This window comes from Gastrolobium bilobum, unplaced genomic scaffold, assembly GCF_033153095.1.
Source record: "Gastrolobium bilobum isolate Gb01-03AN ecotype WA unplaced genomic scaffold, APGP_CSIRO_Gbil_v1 utg13041, whole genome shotgun sequence".
Taxonomy (NCBI): Eukaryota; Viridiplantae; Streptophyta; class Magnoliopsida; order Fabales; family Fabaceae; genus Gastrolobium; species Gastrolobium bilobum.
In genome coordinates, this window is record NW_026897636.1 from 136,915 (window position 1) to 144,020 (window position 7,106).

Sequence of the window (7,106 nt, forward strand, 5' to 3'; positions counted from 1 at the left end):
GAACTTCCCTTGGATGCAGCCGAAAAATCCATAGAGTGCAAATACCTAATGCTTTGTTTAGGAATTAGTTTTAGGAGAGAAAGAAAATGGAGGGAGGGTTTTATTAATCCATTCCTTTGTTTGTGAGTTTAAAAAAATGGGGGAAGGGAATTGAGGATTTTTACGAAATCCTCCAAAATCATTCTCACCCTTAAATTAAAGTTCCCCCAATTTGGGGGGTTTGAGGAGGGAAATTTTGAAAATTACTAATCTACCCTTAGCATTAAAATGTGAAAACTACATAAATGTGACACTATAAGAAAAGTTTCACATACCGGCAAAATTTATCGATGGAAAATATTTCGTCGAAAATAATGACGAAATTTTTGACAAAAATCATATTACGTCGAAACTATAGACGAAATTAGAGGCGGAACAAGATTTTGACATAATAACTTACGTAAATTTTTGAGAGAATAAAAATTCAGTCAAAATTCTTGATAGAATCTAAATTTCATCGAAACTTTCGACAGAAACACATTTCCATAAAAAAACTTGACAAAAAATAATTTCGTCAAATTATTTTACGAAAAATATTTTCGTCAAAATTTATGATGAAATTTAAGTTTCGTTGAGAGTTTCGATGGAAACATTTCTGTCAAAATTTTTGGCAAAAAACATTTCCATCAAAATTTTCAACGGAACACATTTGCAGCGAAAATTTTGACGACAAATATTTACGTAAATTTTTTTTACGAAAAATACTTTTGTAAAAAATTTCGAGGGAAAATTGTTTTTGTCAAAATTCTTTACGGAATCTAAATTCTATCAAAACATTTCCGTCAAAATTTTTGACAAAAATCATATCCGTTGAAATTTTTGACAAAAATTATTTCCATCAAAATTTTCAATGGAATACATTTCAATTGAAAACTTTTAACGGAAAATATTTTCGTAAAATTTTTTGACGAAAGATATTTCGGTAAAAAAATTTGACGAAAAAAAAAACTTCTTCAATATTCTTTACAGAATCTAAATTCGGTCAAAATATGGAAAAAAATAGTTCATTTTATTCAATATCTTTATGGGTTAAGGATAAAGAAGAAAAAAAAAGTAAAGATAAAATTTATTTATTAGCTTTTTAAAAATGAATAATGATGACATCCAAAGTTTTTGACAAAAAAAATTCCATCAAAATTTTGTACGAAACACATTTCCATGGAAATATTTTGACTAAAAATATTTTGTCAAAATTCTTTACGGAATCTAAATTTCGTCAAAAGTTTCTACAGGAACATTTCCTTCAATTTTTGGCAAAAATAATTTCAGTTAAAATTTTAGTCGGAAGACATTTCCGTCAAAAATTTCGGACGGAAAACATTCTGTTAATATTTTGGACGAAATTCTTTTTTCTGTCAAAATTTTTTACGGAAACTAAATTACTTGGAAAATTTCGATAGAAAATTTTTATTTCTATAAAAAAATTTGACGAATAAAAAATATTTCGACCAAAAAATACTTTTTCAATTTAATTTTCGTCATTTGTAACGTAAAAATTTCTTCAAAAATATGATCTTTTTAGTAATGTGAAAAGTACATAAATAATTTTTGTTAGAAATTGTTCTTATCCTTATATTGGTATAAGAATAATATGTCCTAGTGTAAGAATAAGAAATTATATGCCTAATCTTAACTATTGATACTCTTGCATCATCTAACGACTCGCGTATCTAATAAATTAGAGCTGTTAGACACAAATAGAATAAACAGCTAAGATTGAGAGTACAATTTACAATATATATATATATATATATATATATATATATATATATATATATATATATATATATATATATATATATATATATATTACACTATATATATAAAGTCTTTTAACTAACTATTATTAAAAATTGTGAGACTGCAAATATAATTTTGTCTATTCACGGCTTGACTTCTGTTTTAAATAATTTTATGGTATAGCTGAATCTCTATTTCCTTTAGGCTTAAAACTTGTTTTTGAAGTGTACAAAACTTTTTTTTGGTACAAGTGAAATTGAATACATAACCTAATATAAACTACTCAAGGCCCTCACCACTAGGCTAAACCTAGTTGCTTGAAGTGTATAAAGCTTTAGTTAGTAACATATTCAACTATGTTTTTCAACCTCGATAATATTAGCTCATAATAAGTTTTTTTTATCAATTTATAGTATATACTTTAGTCTTTAATTCAAGCTAAGAGAAGATCTTAATCCTTTATATAATACACTCTATCACTAAAGAAAGGCAGGCTGGTTTTGGTGGGTATGTCTCATTCTTCGTATTCAAATAAAGACCCTTATTGGCGGGGTCGGCAGAAAGACAACTGGGGTCCAGCTCTGACATATTGTAATTTTCTTTTACTTAGTAGTTTGGACTTGAGCCCATGAATAACTATTGTTAGGGTTTTTTAAATCCTATTTATATTCCTTTGTAAACTGAGTGACTTGTAACGAGTAACGGTTAGGTGAATATAGTACAGACAAGCTGGACATAACCTACATTGGGTGAATCAGGATAAATCGTTGTGTCAAAGCGCTCTTCCCTTTCTCTTTTGTTTTTTGATTTGTGTGTGTTGATTTCCAACAATTGGTATCAAGAGCTTTGGTTCTGCGACCGAGGTTCCTATGACAGTTTGGGGTTTCGTGATTTGGGAATTTTACTTAGCATAGAGAAAACTGTGAAATTGATCTAGAAAGGATGTCGACTGCCAATCACGGACCGAGGTTAAAAAATTCGAATGAAAAGGGTTCCAGTTATGGAAATTGAATGTGTAGGCTTTTCTCGTTGACAGGGACGTGTGGTACGTGATTGAAAATGAGAAGCCATCTGTACCAATGAAAACTGCTGGTGATGAAACGTCGGAGGAAGGCGAGTCGAAGGAGTTAAAGGCGTGGAACAGAGATGATCTGAAGGCGCAGAGCCTGATCTGGTTATGCCTGGCAGATAATGTTATCGTGAACGTAACTTTTAAGAAGACTGTGAAGGATCTCTGGACGAAGCTGGGAAGCCTCTATCAAAGCAAGTCACTTATGAACAAATTGTTCCTACAATGGAAAATAATTTGCGGATGAGTAAACTTGATTCTTTCTCTGCTCATTTAAATGAATTTAACTTTGTTTGTGCGTAATTTTCATCTAAAGATATAAATCTGAATGAGGAAGATAAATCTTGCACTTTGTTGTGCTCACTGCAAAACTCTTGGGAGCACATCATTGTTTCAATTGGTAATAGTGTTAATAAATTGTCATTCGAGACTGTTGTAACTGCATTATTGTCCGAGGAGATGGGAAGGGCAAGTTCTGAAGGTACCAAAAATAAGGCTTTGATAGCTAGAGGGAAGAGTGGTAACAAATTAAAGTCTGGTCATAGAGGAAAATCGACAGAGCGATCAAAATCCTATGATAAATTTAAAGTAAGGTGCTGGTAGTGCAAACAGGTCGGACACTTGAGAAGGAATTACAGAAATAAAAGTGTAGGTCCTCCTAAGAAGCGGGATGGTCCACCACATTCTAGTTCTGGTACAAAGAAGGATGATGGAGATAGTGCAATGGACCCGTACATGGCATTCGACAATCATAGCGATTGCAAAGACTGAATCATTGACACTAGAGAATTATTCCATATGACACCTCATAGGGAGTGGTTCTACACCTATGGACCATATTTTGTAGGTATAGTCAGAATGAGAGATGACACGACTCATCCTATTGTGGGGTGTGAGAAGGTAAAGCTGAAGATGAATGACGAAACAATCAAGAATCTTCCAGACGTGATGCATATTCTGGGGCTTACGAAAAATTTGATCTTCGTTGGTAGTATAGCAGATGTGAGTGTTAACTTCAGTAGTCAAAAATATTCTTACAAGAGAAGAGAACCATGGTAAACTATGGAAACTGTTGGGAAGCACAATGTTCAGTGGTGAAAGCTACATATCTGAACAGGTGGAAAAGGACATTGCAATGTTATGGCATAGGAGGCTAGGGCATATTGGAGGAAAAGGTCTGGAGACTTTGACATCAAAGAAGTTGGTTGATGGAATTCTGAGATGCTCTATAAAGTTGGAATTTGGGAGTGTTTCCTGTAACATCCCAAGCGCTGACGAGGGCGGGGAGTGATCGCCGGTGCGAAAGGGCGTGGACAAGGAACGACTCTTGACAGGCTTCCAGCGGGGGATTAAATGCATGAATGAATCGAATCGACACCCGAAAGAGAGGGATTCCAAAGACTGTGCAGGTATGAAACTGCACAGTTTGGGATAGCTTATAAGAATTAATTGGTACTACCTATACTAACAAGATGCATCTATTTTTTGGTAGCTCGGAATGGAAGAAATCCACAGTTAAACGTGCTTGACTTGGAGCAATCCTGGGATGGGTGACCTCCTGGGAAGTTTTCCCGGGAAGTGTGCGAGTGAAGAAAAAGCACACCGAAAAGTCTCGTGTTAGTATGTGGGGTTAGTCATTGATTCTTGAAGCGGCTGTAGGGTTAGTCATTGATTCTTGAAGCGGATGGATGTTACAAGTGGTATCAGAGCATGGCCTCTCTTCCAGTACGGTGTGGTTCGAGGACGAACCAGGCGGAAGCTGGTGGGCATGTAACATCCCAAGCGCTGACGAGGGCGGGGAGTGATCGCCGGTGCGAAAGGGCGTGGACAAGGAGCAGCTCTTAACAGGCTTCCAGCGGGGGGTTAAATGCATGAATGAATCGAATCGACACCCGAAAGAGATGGATTCCAAAGACTGTGCAGGTATGAGACTGCACAGTTTGGGATAGCTTATAAGAATTAATTGGTACTACCTATACTAACAAGATGCATCTACTTTTCGGTAGCCCGAAACGGAAGAACTCCACAGTTAAGAGTGCTTGACTTGGAGCAATCCTGGGATGGGTGACCTCCTGGGAAGTTTTCCCGAGAAGTGTGCGAGTGAGGAAAAAGCACACCGAAAAGTCTCGTGTTAGTATGTGGGGTTAGTCATTGATTTCTGAAGCGGCTGAATGTTACATTGCCTGAAAGGGAAGCAAAATTGGGTATCTTTGGATTACATATAAGGAAGAACTGAGGGGATTTTGCACCTGATACATAGCGATGTGTTTGGCCTCACACCTATTGCATCACATGAAAATGAACGTATTATGTTTCTTTTACTAATGATTTTTCCAGATATGTGTGGTTATATTTATTTTGCAGCAAGAATGAAATGCTCGATAAATTCAATGAGTTCAAGGCGTTGATGGAAAATCAATTTTACCAAAAAATCAAGGTGTTGAGGGCTGACAATGGAGGAGAGTTCTGTTTAGCAAAGTTCGATAAGTTCTGTTCGAGCAATTTGATTGCAAGCAGAAAACTACACCTACTCACCTCAATAGAATGGGTGGCAAAGGTTGAATTGATCTCTCATAGAGAAAACACGGAGTATGCTGAGGGGTGCAAGCTTGGCAGCTAAATTTTGGGCCAAGGCAGTGACAACTTCTTGTTATTTAAAGAACAAATCTCTTACATCAGCCTTGAATGAGAAGACTCCGTATGAAGCATGATTTGGGAAGAGGGTAGACGTATCTCAAGTTAGAGTGTTTGGCTATGAGGCATATGTGCATGTACCCAAGGAGAAAAGAAGCAAGCTTGATATTGAATCAGAAAAGTGCATTTTCATTGGGTACAAAGATGGCGTTAAAGGGTACAAGATGTGGAATCCTAATACTCGAAGTGTAGCTTATAGCAGAGACGTTGTGTTCAGGGAATCTAAGCCGAATGAGATTTTCTGAATTGAAAGAGGATGTAGTAAACTCATAGATTGGAGTTGAAAGTTCAAATTCTGAAGCTGCTGAACATAACGTGGTTGAAGATGAAGATTTTGAAACTGAAGCTGAAGTTGAAGCATCAATGATGAGGAGGTCCACAAGGAAAAGAAGATCATCTAAGAGGTATACACCTGAAGAGTATATCCTTTGTGCTAGTGATGATAGTTATGCCCTGAGTATTATAGGTGATGTTCCGAGCACTGTAAAACAAGCTAGGAGCTCGGAGGATTCCAAACAGTGGGAGGAAGTATAAAAAATGAGATGAAGTCTCTGATAAAAAATCAAACTTTGAGACTGGAGAAACTACTTGCAAACCGAAAGACAATTGGTTGCAAGTGGGTGTTCAAGAAAAAGATTGATGCCAATGAGGAGATTAAGCGATACAAGGTTCAGTTGGTTACAAAGGGATATTCATAGATAGAAAGAGTTGATTATGGTGAGGTGTTTTCACCTGTTGCAAAGTTAAATTCCATAAGACTTGTTTTATCTGTAGCAGTTGCATTTGACTTACAGGTGGAGCAGCTGAATGTGAAGACGACTTTCCTTCATGGTGATTTGGAGGAGGTTATTTACATGAAACAACTAGAGGGGTTTATAGTAAAAGGAAAATAGGATCTAGTTTGCAAGCTAAATAAATCTCGGTATGGCCTGAAGCAGTCCCCCAGGATGTGGTACATGAAGTTCAACACTTATGTGGTGAAGCTTCTTGGCTTTGACCGCTGTGATGCTGATCATTGTGTTTATGTGAAAAGGTTAGAAGGTGAATTTATTATTCTAACTTTGTATGTTGACGACATGTTATTCGTTGGAAACAGTTTGAAGATGATCAGCACTGTGGAATGAGTGCTAGAAAAGCAGTTTTAAATGAAAGATTTAGGTGCTACAAATGTCATCTTGGGTATGCAGATTAAGTGGGAGCATGACAAAGGAAGATTATGGTTGAGTCAGCGGAAGTACATAGAGGATGTTCTGAAGAAATTCAAGATGATTGACTGCAAACTTGTGTTGACTCTCATGTTTAGTGGTTCTAAGTTATCGGCTGACCAGTGTCCCAAGACTAAAGAAGAAGAAGAAGAGATGACATCAGTTCCTTATGCTAGTGCAGTTAGGAGTCTGATGTATACAATGATTTGTACTCGTCCAGATATTGCCCAAGTTGTGGGAGTATTGAACATGTATATGTCCAAGACAGAAAAGGAGCATTGGATAATGGTAAAGTGTATGTTCCGTTATCTTTGTGGTACGTCTGACCTTGGGTTATGCTATAAAGGCATGAAGGGCTC